This window comes from Macaca mulatta, chromosome 8 (assembly GCF_049350105.2).
Source record: "Macaca mulatta isolate MMU2019108-1 chromosome 8, T2T-MMU8v2.0, whole genome shotgun sequence".
NCBI lineage: Eukaryota > Metazoa > Chordata > Mammalia > Primates > Cercopithecidae > Macaca > Macaca mulatta.
The window spans coordinates 80,930,196-80,948,922 of NC_133413.1; the positions used below are offsets into that span (position 1 = coordinate 80,930,196).

The window sequence follows — 18,727 nt, forward strand, 5'->3', positions numbered from 1 at the left end:
GCGAAACCCCATCTCTACCAAAAATATAAAAAATAGCTGGGTGTGGTGGTGTGTACCTGTAATCCCAGCTACTAGGTAGCTGAGGCATGAGAATCGCTTGAATCCGGGAGGCGGAGGCTGCAGTGAACCGAGGTCGTGCCACTGCACTCCAGCCTGGGCAAAAGAGTGAAACTCCGTCTCAAAAAAAAAAAAAAAATCATCATTTCATTTCCCTGTATCAGTCCGTCAATGGTCCCCATGGTACTCAAGATTAAAGTAAAATGGCTTCCCAAGCAAAAGGCCCTTGGATGATCTCACCTCACCAATCTCCATAATCCTGACTTCTCGCTATTTCTGCTGCACGTATGAGGAACAACTGGAGTTCATTATTCCAAAGGCCTTGCTCCCTCTTCTCACTACCGAACCTTTGTACATGATGCCCTCTCTGCCTGGAATTACCCCAGTAGATGCTTCCCCTTATGATGGAACTGTTTATATCCTACCTTTTTTTCAATATGCCATCACCTCCACAATGACATACACTCCAAGTGAGCGAAATGTCTTTTCTCATTGCCAGTGGATCTAGTACAATCAATGGCATAGAGTGGATTTTCAACATTATTTGTGGCTCTCGTGAGGAAATGCTATGCTTGTTAGTATACCTGAATAATTCCTGAGTAAGAAGGACTTTCCTAGGCTCTGGGGTTGATAAAAAGCTGGTAAGGAAATATAAAACACAAACCTTAACCTTGGCTTACCCCTCTACAACACACGCAAGCAACCCTCCACTGTCAGGTCACATGGTTCATGATGGGACTAATATCCCCACTTCCTCACAGCCTCTAGAGTGACCAGGACTAGCCAAAATGCTTGCCTTAATCTCAGCCCCCTGGCAAGACTGGCTCAGGAATGGGCAGGCAATCCAACCTGGACCAGGGAGAGTCATTCCTATAATTTTTTTTTAGAGCTATCAGGAAAGATCCTTTTGAGAGGGGATTATTGGCTGTTAAAATGACATAAGGCAGAACTGCTAATGACCTTCTCTGCCATGACATAAGGTCCTAATTGAAAAAAAGCCAACACAAGAAAGTAGAGAAAAAGAGAAGGTCCTGATGACATCATTTAATTCCTTCCATCCAGACTTGCCCTGAGCCAGTTGTAGCTTTGGACTTCCCACTTACAAGAGGTGATAAGTTCCAGGTTTGCTTATACTGGTTTGAGTTGCATTTCTACACTTGCAGCCAAGGAGTCCATAACTACACACATCAAGAATCTATCTTCTTGTGTTAGTCTATCTTAGGCATTAAGCGACTATACCTATCTTTCAAGCATCTGCCATTCTGCATCGCCATTTACATAGTTTAAAGCTCAAAGCATATGCCCTATTCTTAGGGATACCTTAGTGGAAGCCATAAACCCCTGCCTCAGAGCTGAGTTTCTACCATTTCCTTTGGTGGGTAAAACAATGAAGGTAGGCTGCCAGAGCCAGGGTAGAATCCTAAGACCCCGGGAAACTGGGACATCTGAAGCTTTCAACCTATAATGGGGAAAATGATAAAAGCTAGCATAGAATTAGACCAACTGAGGGATGATCACGATTCTGTGGGAGTTAATGCTGCTTGCTTTCATCCTTAGAGACATACGGTAAATCAAAATTCATCTGCTTTCTCAGAAATCAATTTTCTGAAATTGAAGGGTCAGATTTGGTTGCATAGAATTCTTCCAAATTTCATGTAAGATATAGAAATACTGACCCACACACAATACACCAACTACTTCCCTTGGGTGGAGTAAATAAGGTAGAACCAGTTTTTCTGAATAAAGTGTTCATGAAATGTTACAAAATTGAGTGTTAATCTAAGCTAGATTTCTTGGTAACAGGAGAAGATATTGAAATTGAGACATCATCTGTGTACTCAGTGACTGGTATAGTACAGTAGAAAGAATGATATGACCAAGAATAATCAGAAAATTGGAGTCGAGCATAGGATCGACACCAAGCAGCCTTGGGGCTTTTTCCTACTAGTTAGTTATGCCTCATAGAAATCCACTCTACCCCTTACTTCCAGGCTCTTTTTCCAAAAGAATGACTTTGCATAACACCGTTGAGGGCTTCCCACTCATATGGGATCTTAAGAATGGGAGGCCAGTATGAGCTCTGTGGAGAGCATGCCACACGAGAAAATGGGCATCTGCAGGGGAAGGCAGAGGGCTGGGAAGATATGATGTACACATCTGCATCCTGGCTATGGAAGCTTCTAATGCGAACTAAGCACTGGGAACCATCATTAAAATTTAGGGGAAGAAAAGCAGGGCATGGTGGTTCATGTCTGTAATCCCAGCACTTTGGGAGTCCGAGGTGGGTGGATCACTTGAAGTCAGGAGTTCGAGAACAGCTTAGCCAACATGGTGAAATCCCGTCTCTACTAAAAATACAAAAATCAGCCAGCTGTGGTGGCACACACCTGTAGTCCCAGTTATTCGGGAGGCTAAGGCAGGAGAATCAACCTTGAACATGGGAGGCAGAGGCTATAGTGAGCTAAGATAGTGCCACTATATTCCAGCCTGGGTGACAGAGCAAGACCCTGTCTCAAAAATAAAAATAAAAATAAAAAAAGGAAAAAATACATTAGAAATTCCAGGTATGAAAGACTCTGTAGTTGCATTAACTTAAATCTCTCTTCCACTTAGGAAGCATTAGCAGCTAGTGATACAGAAATGATTATGCTGTGGCCTCTCGTAGATCAAGGGAAAAGGTGAATTAAGTGCATGCAAGTGGCTAGGGAGCATTCCCAGAAAAGCCTCTAAACTAGGAAACTCATCACCCCCCACTTCTGTTTTCTTGGATAGTAGCAGCAAAAGTAACGACACTCAACAGAATCAGAGGATTCCAGGAAGAGAAACGTAGCTTTCTCTTCCACGTATCCTGCCTGAACACCCGGCAGCAGTCCGTGGCCAAGGGTCAATGCTCAAGAGCTGCTCACAGTACCAGTTTTGAAAACACACTAAGCTTTAGAATTTCTGATCTTTACACCTGCAAAATGGAGATTCTACAACAAAGCCACTATTAATCAGAATACTCATGAGATGACAAGTTATGTTACCCCACTATCATCACCAAATGTGGTTCATTATTATTTATTATTCAAAGCCCTCCTGAAATTGTATGATCATAATTTCCTATTTTAGCAAAATATAACATTCAAAATATAATTTTATCTTTCTCAATGACTTAAGATCTTACAGTCCTTAGGAATATCATTCTGAATATCTGATGTCAACACAAAATAATGAAACCTAAGGGGTGAGAGATAAGACTGAATGTCTACTAACCCCAACAAATTAGTGTGTACATATATATGCTGATTTCTAACTTCCTTTCATGAGATTCAATTTAACAGCAATATAAGAGATTAAAATGCTATTTATTTGAGCATCTCAATATGGGGTTCACGTTAATCCAAGTTCATTATATCCAACTAGATGTATTCAGATGGATTATAAAGATTAATAAAGATATATGATCATGCACATATCAAGGACTACAAAAACACTTGCCAATAAAAAGACTGTGCAGGCAACAGGATAGCCTATTATGAGTCCCGTCTTTTCTACTAATTAATTACAAGAAATCAGCCAGGCCATAAGGCCACGCACAGTGGCTCATGCCTTTAATCCGAGCACTTTGGGAGGCTGAGACGGGTGGATTACTGGAGGTCAGGAGTTCAAGACCCGCCTGGTCAACATGGTGAAACCCTGTCTCTACTAAAAATGCAAAAAAATTAGCCAGGCATTGTGGCGCACGCTTGTAATCCCAGCTACTCCAGAGGCTGAGGCAGGAGAATCGCTTGAACCCGGAGGCAGAGGTTGCAGTGAGCCGAGATCGCACCATTGCACTCCAGCCTAGGTAAAAAGAGCGAAACTCTGCCTTAAAAAAAAAAAACCAAAAAGCAGCCAGGCTACTGGACTTGTTTCTTCCCAATCATAAAATTTTCCTGTCAAAAATTCCATGATTTGTTCAATATTGCTAATAAAAGTGTCAGCTGGATACTACTAGGGTTAGTGAAATATTAAACCCAAGTGACAGGACCCACATCTGATGTGCAATGACTCTCCAGAGTGACCTCAGTGTCCCCATTTTCTAAAATACTCATGTACTCACAGTGTGTGTGCATGTGGGCATACATATGAATGTCTGTTCACAAAAACTGAATTTTCATTTTAGTAAACATCCAGAAGGCCACCCACAAGCAGGGCTAAACACTGAGAATAAAATGCAGTACAGACAGAGCTTGGCCCCAGGACTCTGGTTCATGCTGACTCAACTCAGGATCTACTAGTTTATCCTCTAGTGAACACATTCTGTAATTCAGTGCCAACACTGGTATCTTCCTTGGTTTATCCACGAAATTGAAGACAGGCTTCCAATAGATATTCTAGGCAAAAAATAGAAAACTAATGGGGAATTTAAACTTTGCCATCGATAGGTGAGACTAGTTGTTCTTAGGGACACTAGTTAAACTGTATCATTTTTTTTTCCTTCACTCTCAAAGTGGAGATGTGTATTCGTAATGCCAAAATGATGCATTTAAAATGGTCACTGATGAGTTTTTAAGTTAAGTGCACGGTCACAACAGAGTTCTAGAAGCAATCTTTCAGACTGCTTTCAGTATTGAGTCCAGGCAACAAATACAATTTGCATAAGGTCTCACAACTACCACCTGGGAACAAGTGGGTGAACTACCGACTCACTGACTCTTATGCATGTTTGGTTCACTTACACCTTTTTCTGATGCAAGATGCAAAGATCAAAGAGCCCAGCCTTAACTTTTATTTGCTATAGTAACTGGTAGAATAATCAGTAAAGAGGTATTAAAAGTCTTCATGTTGTCTACCTACCATTATACGGTATTTTCTGATATGTCAAAATAATACAAGATGAGTATCCCTTACCCAAAATGCTAGAGACCAGAAGTGTTTCAGATTTCTGATTTTTTTCAGATTTTGGAATATTTGCATTGCACTTGCCAGTTGGCATTCCAAATCCAACAATCTGAAATCCTGTATGTTCCAGTGAGCACTTCCTTTTGAGTGTCATGTTGGTGCTCAAAAATTTTGGATTTTGGAGGATTTCAGATAGGGTATGCTCAATCTACATTTATTTGTCTAATTGAATGATTTTTCATTCCCTTTTCTCCAGGTTTACAATAATATATTTAGCAATAACAATGTTCAGAAGTATTCCTCTTGAATAAATAAGCAACATTCCCCTACATGTTGGGAACAGCCTTCTCTCCTCCTTACTAAATAACTGCCAAGAATGACAACACCCCTTGACAACAGCTAGGTGCACTAGAAATGGAATGAGAGAGGCTGAAGAACACAAATGATCATCTGCTGGGGTCTACAGGAAACATGATTCACCACTTTTATAACTCTTTTTATATTCTCATCCTCAGAATCTCTGGATGGTGCTTTCAAGTGAGAATTTATGTGAAGCCCTCCTTGGATGCAAATTTGAAAAATAAACGTCCTCCTCTTTCTCTTTCACTCCTATTCTCTCTCTAAAAGGAGGCCTGACAGGGTGAAAGTAGATGGAGGCAAGGAAGTAGTCACAAAGAAAACATGTACTAAAAGAAAATTAGTAGAAATACTCAGTGATTTTCAAGAGAGCAATGTCCCAGAAAATAAATTTTGTAGTTGTTGATCCTCACTTTCTGAAGGTCTTTAGCTCTCATGATACTCATTTGTTCCTAGAAAGCTGGAAAGGGAGGACTATTAATAGGGAGGGACCTTAACCCTCTTAGCCACCTTCTCGCATCCCCCTTTGTTACCAAACTGCTATCAGATAACTTCAGATAATCTGTAGCTAACTTAATGATCATCCATTCTTAAGGGATGGTATATACATATGAGGGAGAACATAAGTGCATGCGTGCATGTGTGTGTGTGTGTCTGTGTGTGTGGTGGGTGTGGAACACAATGTATATTACTGAAGGGGATTTCAACATATCATGAGATTGTTAGGAAAGAAGACTTGCCTCTACCCTCTGGCAGCATAAATGAAGACTTTTAAGGCACAATATGGAGAGAGGGGAGAGGGGAGAGGGGAGAGGGGAGAGGGAGAGAAAATTATCTCAACACAATAAAACCACATACTAGAAAAAGAACAGATGGCCTAGGGAGCAGGGAAGTAGAATCTATACAGGGAGAAAAGATTAGACTCAAGTTTGTATCAAGAATAAAGGACCCTCAAGGTAGGCTTTACATTATATGCTCAATAAAACCAGACCTGCTCTACACTTTCCATCTGATGTAGCTACAAATGACTACCTATAAAAAGGACACGGTCTTATAATATCCTTATATTCATGATAGCTTTTGAGAGCCTCATGCTTAACCATATTTTATACTTATTCAACTAGAGGTATTCTTCAAATAGAAAATATACCAGATACAATTTATTAGGTTCTAGTAAGAAAATTAAAAATCAACAAGAATTTACTTAGACTCCTGTATATATCCAAGTGTTATGAGTTCCTATCATTTAGCAGATAAATTTACTGTCTAGCTGAACAAGGTTTAGAACACAGCATTCACCATTAAATGCCCACATACTTCAGCTGAGATTATAACCAAGAGTCATTTTCCTACCTTTTAGCACTTGAGTCCCATTAACCAAGATTCCCCTTATTTCTGTGTTTCATTTCTAACTACTCCTGTTGTGATGATCTAAAATACATGGCAGGTTGTAGCCTTCATAGCAAGGTACGCACATGGCCAAGAACACTGAGAGACAGACAGCCATGGGCACAGTGCCCACTGCCCTTCCTGCACTGTATGCCTACTACATTATTGTACATTTGTTGATACACTGCTTTGTAATCCCATTCATGTAACTTAATGTTTGTCATTTCTCTTACTACACTGTAAGATGTGGGTAGGACTATATATATTGCTTCTGTATACCTAAAACATGCCTACTTTACTGCATGCACTATCATTGCTCAGAAATGAGTATAGACTAAATTGAAAAATGCTAGCGGTTGGATGGGGAATGAAAAACAAATCAGGGCTTTCATGTAATCAAGAAGTTCCATTTGTATCACTAGAGGAGGCTCTATGTCATACCAGAAAGAGATTTTTGGAAATATATAGTTTCAGGTTCAAATTCCAGAATTTGCATAAATACTTGCTGTTCATTTGAACTGGAGTTACTATGGGGAAATGACTCTTGGATTCCACAGCATTCTGCTGCATTATAATGGTCTGGCCATGCCATCATTCCACAAAATGGTTTAGCAATTTGCTACAATATTTTTTTTTGAAGGAGAGTAATCTGTCCACATACGAAAGATTTTAGAAAAACATTTTCATTATTTAAGATGATTAATAAAAACTGTAAGTATCCAGTATAGGCTAATAGAGTTCTTTATAACTTAAAATAACCTACACATTTTTAAAAGACAATTTGCCTCCACATTTTTTCAAGATAAAAATTTAAACATATATATTTTGCCACGATTTTATATGTAATGGCTACATTTAAAAAGGATCAGAGAATAAGAAAAGACTGATAAGAATATATTGGCAAGTGACTGTATATTATATTTACAGTCAGTTTTCAATCCAATTGATATATCTCAGTGGTTCTCAACCAGAGGTGATCTGACCCCTAAGGCACATTTGGCAATATGTGGAGACCTAACAATATGACTTAATTCATCTCTCTGAACCTTACTGTTCTCAGCTACAAAATGGGGTAAGTTCTCTCTCCCAAGCTAGTAGTAAGAATTTGATGAAATAAAATGCATATTATGACTAGCAGAATGTAGGTATGCAAGAAAAGTTTCCTTCTTAAATTTGCACCTCTTTATATTCTAATGTATAAAAAATATTTCCAGGCTGGGTACAGTGGCTTATGCTTGTAATCTCAGTGCTTTGGGAGGCTGAGGTGGGAGGATCACTTGAGCCCAGGAGTTCAAGGTCAGCCTGGGCAACATAACAAGACCTCTCTCTACAAAAAAATAAAAAAATTAGCTGGGCATATTGGTACAACCCTGTAGTTGTAGATACAACAGACTTGAGGGAGGAGGATCACCTCTGCTCAGGAGTTCAAGGTTGCAGTGATGGTGCCACTGCACTCCAGTCTGGTGACAGAGCAAGAAAAAGGAAAAGGAAAAGGAAATATATATATATATATATATATATATATATATATATTTCCATCTCTGTTTTAAAAAGATGTGGTCAAACCCTTGCTAGAAAGTAAATGAAACAAACTTTTCAAGAGACTTAACTGTGAGTTACAATATAAATACTCAAAGTTAAAATTTTAAAGGTGAATTTAACCAGTGATTTAAGAAACAGCATGAATTGCTCAAACACTAAAAACATATTTCACAGTATTAATTAAATTATAACTTTATTATATATGCTTAGAAACTGCTTTAAAAGACAAGAGAAAAAGAAAACAGCAGTTGTGAATAAAGTAAATTCTAGGTGGTAAGCAATTAAAATCTCTTTTTGTGTTCATGGTAAATACTGTTAATTATATCACAGATACTCATAAGCAACCAAAAACCCTGTGTACTGATTATAAAGAGCAGCTATAATTTCCCCTATATATATTTAAAACAAAACAAAACCTGGGGAAATCTGAGAGAAAGGATGGACTATTTTTTTTAAACATTTTATAAAATATAAAGGCCATGTCTGTTAAGGTACGATAATCTGACATATAGTGAAAATGAAACAAAAACCGTCCAATATAAATTAAGGGTTTTTTGGCTAGGTGTGGTGGCTCATGCTTGTAAACCCAGCAGTTAGCGAGGCAGAGGTGGGCAGATCACTTGAGACCAGGAGTTAGAGACCAGCCTGGCCAACATGGTGAAATCCTGTCTCTACAAAAAAATACAAAAATTAGCTGGATGTCGTGGTATACACCTGTAATCTCAGCTAATGAGGACACTGAGGCAGGAGGATCAATCTAGTTTGGGAGGTCGAGGCTGCAGTGAGCTGTGATTGTACCACTGCACTCCAGCCCGGGTGAAAGAGTAAGATCCTGTCTCAAAAATATATATATCAATTAATTAATTAATTAAGTTTTTAAAAGTAATTGAAAGGATTTGCTAGTCACTCTTAGAATGTAGTATTTTCTCTTTTTAAAAATTGTTTTTCACTGCTGGAACAAAAGAATGTACTCTTTTCTAAATAAAAGCTGAAATTTGCTTTTGAATTGAAAATTTTCTTCACTTTGCGTAAAAAGGTCCTATATAGGCTTCTGATTATGGGAATTCTAAATTACTTTTTAAGAATTTTTTTATTGAGTAAAACTTGTGAAGTTCTTTATAAACAGAGCAATCAAAGAGAGTGGGGCTGGGCCCCCTTTTCTGTCTTTCAAAACAAAATAACCATGTTAATAGAAAAGCTAAACACACATCCTGTTGAAAGCATTATCTGTGTAACTTCATTTGAAGCCAACAAACAGCATAATATCATTTCTGTGACCTGCATTTTCTTTTATTAATTAATGGCAGATTATCATGTCTGATATAATAGGCAATTTATTGACTTCATGGACTTTAGTAGCTAGTACACAATGATATGAGCCTGCAGACCCTCACTGTAGAGAAAATGGCATACACAGCATTAAGCCTTGTCAAAGCCTTACCTATAATGACAAAGTCAGCTTGAAACTTTATTTCGAAAATTACTAGTTAATTCTTTTTTGGCTTTCTTGGTCTTTTGCTTGTTTGTTTTAAGAGAACCAAGTTTCACAAGCCAAAAACTGCAAATGCCAGATTGGGTTGGATTTCCAATTTGGCCTCTAACTGGCTAATTAAATTAGGTGCAAATCACTGCACAAGTCATTTAACTTCTCAGTGCCTTTTTCTTCCCATCTTTAAAATAGGATCATAATAGCAGCTACATCATAGGTTTGAGGATTATGTGAATTACTATGAGAAAGTCTTAGAACACTACTTGGCACATGACAAGCACAATAGGCATGCTAGCTATTCTAAATGATCTTTCAGTTCCAAGAATTTTTTATTCACTATGATGTGAAAGAGGGTTATTTTTTTTTTCATTTTAAAAATATGGAGGAAATAGGCCAGTGTGTGGCTCATGCCTGTAATCACAGGGCACTTTGGGAGGCCGAGGCGGGCGGATCCCCTGAGGTCAGGAATTCAAGACCAGTCTGGCCAACACGGCGAAATCCATCTCTACTGAAAATACAAAAAAAAAAAATTAGCTGGTATGGTGCTGCACACCTGTAGTCACAGCTACTCAGGGAGGCTGAGGCAGGAGAATCGCTTGAACCCAGAAGACAGAGGTTGCAGCGAGCAGAGATTGCACCACTGCACTCCAGTCTGGGCAATAGAGCGAAACCCTGTCTCACAAAAAAAAAAAAAAAAAAAGAGGAGGAGGAAATAAATTAGAATATTGGAAATAGATAAACGCAGGGCACACACATTATGGTTTAAAGCAATATGCTCTTGCATTTAGGATATGTTAAAAATACATTTAAAAGATAACAGCAATATTTTACAAAAGGCTATCATTTCCTATTTCCAAAAGACACTTTAAAGAGGAAGTTTGAACCAGACTTTGATATGTAATATGTTAGTGCACAAGTGCAAATAGTTTATGTGTCAGACAATAAAGATTTTATGAAATTTTGTGAACATTTTGAAGCAGCAGCAACAATTAAACATCTAACCTCTGTATTAGAGAAAAAATTTAACTGTCCCAAAGTATCTAGTTACAAAAAAAATCTAAATTCTACTCGGTTAACAAAACAAAATCTGCTGTTGTATACTAATAAGATTCATCAAACCAAACTAATTTGTCCAACAGATGTTTAAGTCAAAGAATTGTACATTTCTATTCTATTCAAATATAATAGCGTAAGTAATCATGATACAGTCTTCAAAACACATGAGTTCAAAACTATCTTCTATTTTTATACTCTGTCTTATAACCCAGGAAACAGAAGTGTTTTCTGGACTGTAATAAAACCGCCACTTAAAAGGAAGAATTAGTAATCTAGATCAAATAGCCTTTTTAATGACAAAGAACTGAAAAGCTGAGAGATCAACTGTTTTCACTGGCCACTACTCTCTATACTCTAGAATAAGCCACCAATTCAATAATTATGACACAGCTGTTCCTTTTAAAGATAGTCTTTTATAGTCTAGGTAGAGATTTTTAGAAGTCTCAGTACTCAAATACAACACTGGTAGGTGTCTTAAAAGTTTCCCCATTCATCCTTCCACTGAAACTCTGGCCGATCATATGCTTGCTTTCCCAGTTCTTTTCACTTCTCAGGGAAACATGATAAAACCGTGCTAGGGTTTTGTCATACTGATAGTTAACAAATTTCCAGACCATTAGGTTGACACTAATGTGTGACTTCTGCTTGTGAAATTTATGTAACTGGCACCAAAAAGGCCAAAACTGTTGGTTTAAAAAAAGGAAGTCCTTAATTCTACTTTCTAAAAAGTAGTGAAAACAAACAATTCTATACACAATGGCACCACAAAAGCAACCTTGCATGGAAGCAGGCAGTTAAGAGATCCTCCAAAATTGGACTACATTGATTTAAACTGCTGACTCCCTACTTGGCCGTTATTAAGTGCTACATACATCTTTTTTTTTTTAAGAGACTGGATCTTGCTGTGTTGCCCAAGCTGGGGTGCAGTAGCTATTCACAGGTAATCAGGACACGCTACAGCCTCCAACTCCTGGGCTCAAGCAATCCTCCTGCTTCAAGGCTCCTGAGTAGCTGGGATTACAGCACATGCCACTGTGCTCAGCTAAATGCTAACCTACACATACTTCTTACTCTCTCTTTACTCTTTGTAGATGAGAAGGCAAAATGTAACGGTGCCTAGGCCAAAAAACACATTTCCATTGATTATAGACATCCATGAATCATTCATGAAATAGCAAACAAGGCTTAGACAACCTAATGCATGGAATTAAGATAAAAACCACAATTTGCAAAGCTTACTGTTAACTTCTCTGGTTTTCTCCCATTATACTGAGTCTCAAGCTAGCAATACCAGTCAAAATAAATAGAAATACCTATATCCTAATGCTAAAGAATCACAGTAAAATAGAAAAAACTTAATTGCATGGATATGGATTTTATAAATAAATGCTTAATTTAGACCCTTGTATCTAGATGTTATAAATGGTTCAAAATAACATATATGAATTTCAGCTTCAAAAACAACAACAACAACAACTATAAGGTGTTTAATGGAAAGAGCCTGATTTTACTTGCTATTTTATATTTAAGGGGATTCTGGCAAAGTTAGCTGACTCAAATTCAGCACCTGCCTAGAAAATAACACACATCTGGCATTTGCCTTCCAAAGTGAAAGTGAACAGCCTAGCTAAAAATCCTAACTGACCCAAATCTAATGTGAAGTATTTCAAGTGTTACTGTGGTGGCATTTATGTGAAATTCTACTTGTCACAGACCTTCTCCCTGAAGCTAACAACTTTACCATCCAGATAAGTGGAATATACAAGTTTGAATTGAACTCTAAGGACCAACAACAAAAACAACAAACAGAATATGCATTTTATTAACAATCTATTAAACCACTTATCCCACTCCTATGCATAAATCTCTCCTGCTTTCCAGTACAGAAAGCATAGCTGAGAAATCATGGCCCACCCTAACTTTCTCAGAATATTCTGACACCAGTCCTACCTCTTCAAAACATGCTAACTCAAAAGATTCACACAAGATATAGACTGGCAATACTTTTCATTTTAATTACTTTCAAAGAATACCAGCTATGCCAACAGAGGTCACACTTAGAAATTTTCAATTTAAAAAAAGTTGCTCTCACAGTAAAGTGGCTCTAAGCTAAAACTCAATTCTCTTATACTCCAAGAAACAACATCTTTGTGCATTTTGAAAAAAAAAATTACTGTCTATAATTCTAAATATATGATTTCTAACATCATTCTACTTGTCTGTCCACATGAAGACAGCAATGCCACCATGCAGAATGAAGATTGCCTGGACTGTGATTCGTTCAACATCACTAAGCAAGACACACCTACCTCAAGAGGTGTGTGCCTTCCTAAGAGCACACTCTGAAAGCTCTGTTAACTGTATATGATAAATAAAACATTTACTAATGATAGCATTTTGTTGTTGTTGCTATTGCCTTAACCTCTATTCACATGGACAGATTAAGACTTTGAATAGGGAGATATATAATTCAGAAATCAGTGCCCTGTTTTTTGTTTTGTTTGTTTTTGAGAGGGAGTCTTGCTCTGTCGCCAGGATGGAGTGCAGTGGCCAGGCTGTAGGGTGGTGGCGTGATCTCGGCTCACTGCAACCTCTACCTCCTGGGTTCAAGTGATTCTCCTGCCTCAGCCTCCCAAGTAGCTGGGACTACAGGCATGTGCCACCACGTCCAGCTAATTTTTGTATTTTTAGTAGAGACAGGGTTTCACCATGTTGTTCAGGATGGTCCTGATCTCTTGACCTCGTGATCTGCTGCCTCGGCCTCCCAAAGAGCTGGGATTACAGGCATGAGACACCGCACCGGGCCCTGAGGCAGGAGAATTGCCTGAACCCAGGAGGTGGAGGCTGCAGTGAGCTGTGATCTTGCCACTGCACTCCAGCCTGGGCAACAGAGAGAGACTCCGTCTCAGAAAACAGAATGAGAAAACCTAAACGCAATGTAAAAACATCGAACAAGGAAACATGGAGTTAAACCTGCATAGACAGATAATCCTTTTCCAATTTAATAATTTTTGGTAACCATTCTTTGTATTTCCTATAGCACTTAGCATAGGCTAGGGATGGCCTAAGGGTAAAAGGAAGTCAGGAAGAGAGAAAAGAGAGCTAATGGTGCTGAATGAATTTAGTTTAGCAAGGAAAACTAAGCTAATTGGTTCACACTAATGTATGCACAGAAAAGGAAGAAAACAAGAAGAAAAGAGTAAACTGGCCTGTCAGACAAACAGTTTCTAACTGCTGGCTTTGTGTCAACAACACCCAACAGAAGTTCATTTCAACGTGAGCCTACACCATCCTGAGTTCTGTAGTCCGTTCTGTGTATTAAGTGCAGAGGAATCTGCCCTGTGAGACCAGGATTGTGATTCTACTCTGAATAGTTAAATGACTGAGGGCATTTTGTTAACTGTTAATTTTTTTTTTTTTTTTTAAATTTTACAGATCAGTGCCTACCATGCTGACTTTTGCAGAAAATACCACAAAAATAGTGATATAAATAAATATGGGCAGATTTTGTCTAAAACAAAAGTTAGATATTTCAGTATTCTCAATTTTAGTTTAGATTAATACTGATTTTCCGCAGATAGTGCCCAAAGCCTGATATCGGTACCTCAAATCAAAGTGCCCATCTTCATAGATATATATACATCCAGTTAAAGCAGACATCTAATCACAAATCTTCTCACATCTATGAACAAAGGAGGGATTAAAAACTACAACAAATACTCATTTGAAATGTATTTCAACCATGTCATATCCAATATGGTCAAAGTTTCTCTTGGGCCTTGATATGCTTAATTTTTAGCATATAGCACTTAGTACACAACAACAAAGTAAACTGGCACTACATGAAGTATATATTGTGTTTCATTGTACAGTGGAGAACTTCTCCCTCATGTTGGTATTTAAGAGTTGGGCTGTACTTAGCATGTGTGAACAATTCACCAACCCATCCTCACCCTATCCACCCATCCCAAATCTTCCAACAGAGAAAACTTATAAATAAATCCAAGGTCTATATAAATCCACAATGAGTTCAACCTTCCCTAGTGAAAGGAAAATTACATTTCAAAGCTATATTGCCAAATGGATTTATAAAACTCTTGCTCCTGTTGTGATTATCAATGCCAAGTAAATTTTATTGGCTAACTTTAAAAATACTTAAAATGTGAGACTAGAATGGAAATACTGACCTAGCTGTACATTAAAAATCATAGTTCAGTCTGTTCAATAAGTTTTGTCTTTTTAACTCAAACTACAGAATTCCATTTTTCATATACGCAAATCTGGAATTTGCATTTATACTCATAGATACAACTCTTTTGGAAAGTCTAAGGAAGTATATAAATAATTGTGTTTTCAAATCAGTATCTAAATATGTGTATTCAACAAAGTTGTCCTTCAGAACACTTTGTCCACTTCATAAATTTAAGACTCAAAATATAAAAACTGTATTTTTACATAGTATGTTCTACTCAGCTTTGAAAATAAACTAAGTAAGAGAAGCTAAAGTTCCTTCTGAACCAACTCCTGATATACTGTAAGGCTATACTAAACTTCATTTCTTCAATAGTTAAGGTATTTTTCTCACAGATACAAATTAACAAACTTTTCAAGATAAAGGTTCTAAGTAATTCTACAGTCACTATATTTCAAACAATCTATTCTTTGCAAGAAAAGTGATTTATCCAATGAACCACAAATGCCACTTACAATCTAAAATTTCTAATACTGCATAGGAGAAAGAATGCTGATTCATACTAACAGCACATCATGTTTACAACAGAAAAAGGAATGCGAATAGCTGTCCCCCATGCCCCTACCCATAATTTGTGAGTATAAAATCAAAGTCTCAGAGTGGAACTTAAACAGTTTAGGTAGTCATTACATTTCAAATGAGTCGTCATGTTTTAGTCTGGAATAAGAGTTACAAGTTAAGGTCTCCTAATGAAATATAAGTGAAATAATCTTTGGTTTTTAAATTAATTTTGAAGTCTTCAAATATGAACATGATTATTTTCATGTACTACAATTATTGTCACAAATATTCTTGTACTCGGGGGTATGTAGGCAGAAAATGGAGCTCAGTGGTTAAGGTCAAGGTCTTTGGAGTGGCAAACTGCCTCCAACTTGATATGACCTTGGAAAAGTCATTTAACCTCTCTGAGCTTCAACTTCCTTATCTGTTATTTTGAAGACAACCAAAAGGCACTTACATAATGCCTAGCATACAGTAAAAGAGTGATAAATAATAGTTGTTACTAGTATTATCAGTGGAATCTCTGCAAATTGCACTTGTAAAATAGATGTGAATCAGAAACAGCTGTATAGTTCCTAAAATTTTACTTTCAATAGTTCTTAAACGTCGGACTTAATTCCTTCTATAAATGAAAAATTGTGATGGCAGGAGAGGCAAATGTCTGAAAAAGGTAAGAAAGAACAAAAAAATAAAACGAGACAAGAACCCAATAACAACTGACATCTTGAAACACAAAGAAAACTGTCATGGCACAAGGAAATGAATTAAGTAGTCCACTTATAAAATTATGCCTACCACTACCTTTGATAATGAGTTCAAACACATCAATATATAGGGCAGGAAAACGACCAAAACATTTCCCCAATCTAGAAACAAAAAACGAAGTAAGTTACATTTTGTATTGAGTGGCAGGTAGTGGGAAAATATTAATTTATTTGGTTTGCAGAGCTATAAACTGGACAACTTTCAAATCTACTTTGCTCTCTATAAATATACCACAGAACACATCTAATATGTTAATATGATCCAGTATGGAGACAAGAAGCTGCCACGCTTCCTTCGGGTTTGTTCTTTACTTGACTGTAAGTACCTTCTGGGACAGTGACAAAATAAATGTGGAATTGGAAGAGTTATCTTCTTAATTCTACCCTGATTAAGCATATTTGGATATATAAAGTATCTAATACAGCTAATTTTTCATAACATTTAAGAGCTATATACCTAAAGTTCACGGTATAAATTAATGTCATATCTAGAAATAAGCTTAAGAGTCTGGGCGTGGTGGCTCACGCCTATAATCCAAGCACTTTGGGAGGCTGAGGCAGGCAGATCACTTGAGGTCAGGCGCTCAAGACCAGCCTGGCAAACATGGTGAAACCCCGTCTCTATTAAAAATACAAAAACAATTAGTGGTGCATAGTGGTGGGCACCTGTAATCCCAGCTACTCGTGAGACTGAGGCAGGAGAATCGCTTGAACCCACGAGGCGGAGGTTGCAGTGAGCCAAGATTGCACCACTGCACTCCAGCCTGGGTGAAAGGGCGAGATTCCATCTCAAAAAGAAAAAACGAAATAAGCTTAAGAAACTATTTCTATTTGTATTTACAAAGTTCAATATCTCTGAATATGAATATATTCTTAATGTTTATTACCCAATAATTACTTTAACAAATGTTTATTTAGTCTTTACTGTATACTAGGCACCATCCTAAGGGTTAGGGATGCCGTTTTAAACAAGATAGAAATGGTCCTGATGTTCACAAAGCTAGTAGGGAAAGTTGTAAAGAATAAATAAAAATATATCACATGATCATAAATATTATGATAAAAATCAATTACAGCCGTGTGATATGGAGTGCTTGAGAAGCTATTTTACACAGGTTGGACAAGAAAGTTTGGCTCATTGCATTTTATAATATCTACCCCTGTAAGTGAGATTTGCTGCTAAAATCTGTAGTAACTTTCCTTTTCTCCTCTTCTATGCTAGTTTGCTAAGAAATGAGAAATACTACCACTCAAATTTTTACACATAAAAATAAATATAAACATTACGTCAAGCTATGAAATTAGAATAAATTGTAATCAACTCATTCAATAGGTATAATGTAAACTCATCCCAAATAGATATAGTAACCACTGATAAACAGATATGAGCATTTTACCTTTAAATGTTATTTCCAATACATTTGTAAGGAACTTTCATAATAAAAATGAAATACAGACAAACATACAGTTTATTGTTTTTATTTATAATCATCTTATTTACATATTACTTTCCTAAACTACATATAGAATTTAAAAATATTTTAATTAAATATCAAAATATCCAATATGAAGAATTCAACGTTAACTCACCTGTGCCTGTAAACAGTGCAGAAGATCTATAAGTGTGTAGCCAAATCCAAGAGAAATCTGTAATATAAACAAACAAATAAACATGAATAAAATCTGCAGAATCCTGTTGGATTCCTTAGAGCAGATGTGATTTTTATAACTGATTTTCAAGTAATACTTGTTAATTGCCATCAATACACAAGTAATATTCATTAATAACATCTCTTATTAAATTGCAAGGTAAATCAAGAAGTAGACTTGCTGCATTACTTTTATTTGTACAAGATAATGTAAAATATATAAGGCTACATTTCATTGTGAATTATGAAGTGCCTACAACTTCTCAGTTGCCAGCCTTATACTTTAACTGCTTGTCTAACCACCAGCCTTCCCTATGAGACAAAAAGCTGAGTAAAAGCAGGAGGCCCTAGTGACCTACTCCCACGCTGCATTCCTAGGGCCATGCCCAGCACACTGTAACAGGCAGAAAATGTGTGCTGAATAAATAAAGTTCACATATTAATCTTAATTTACCATGATTTACAGTTTACCTATATGGAACCAAAAGGCCTGAATGACTAAATAATTTGTTATCTCAAGAAATATCTTTTTTTTCCCCCTTCAGAGACAAAAGTTTTGTTCTGTCACCCAGGCTGGAATGCAGTGGCACTATCACAGCTCACTGCAACCTCAAACTCCTGGGATCAAGTGATCCTCCCGCCCCGACCTCCCAAGTAGCTAGGACTACAGGCATATGCCACCACACCCAGCTAAAGTTTTATTTTTTGTAGTGGTAGGGTCTTGCTAAGTTGCCTGGGCTGGTCTCGAACTCCCAGCCTCAAGTGACCTTCCTGCCTTGGCCTCTCAAAATGCCAGGATTACAGG

At 37.3% G+C, this 18,727-nt stretch overlaps 1 protein-coding gene across 26 annotated transcripts in view; it reads right to left on the reverse strand.

Moving 5' to 3' along the window:
• The window catches only part of NCOA2 (nuclear receptor coactivator 2), a 297,951-nt gene that overhangs the window by 168,692 nt on the left and 110,532 nt on the right, over positions 1-18,727 (reverse strand). For 25 of the 26 annotated variants that reach the window (XM_077943784.1, XM_077943763.1, XM_077943788.1 and 22 more), the window contains exon 2: positions 17,864-17,920. The gene's annotated coding sequence lies outside the window, so the exon portion shown is untranslated. Of the gene's footprint in view, positions 1-16,310; positions 16,371-17,863; positions 17,921-18,727 lie in introns of those variants that run through there. The other variant, XM_077943780.1, reaches the window with a different exon arrangement.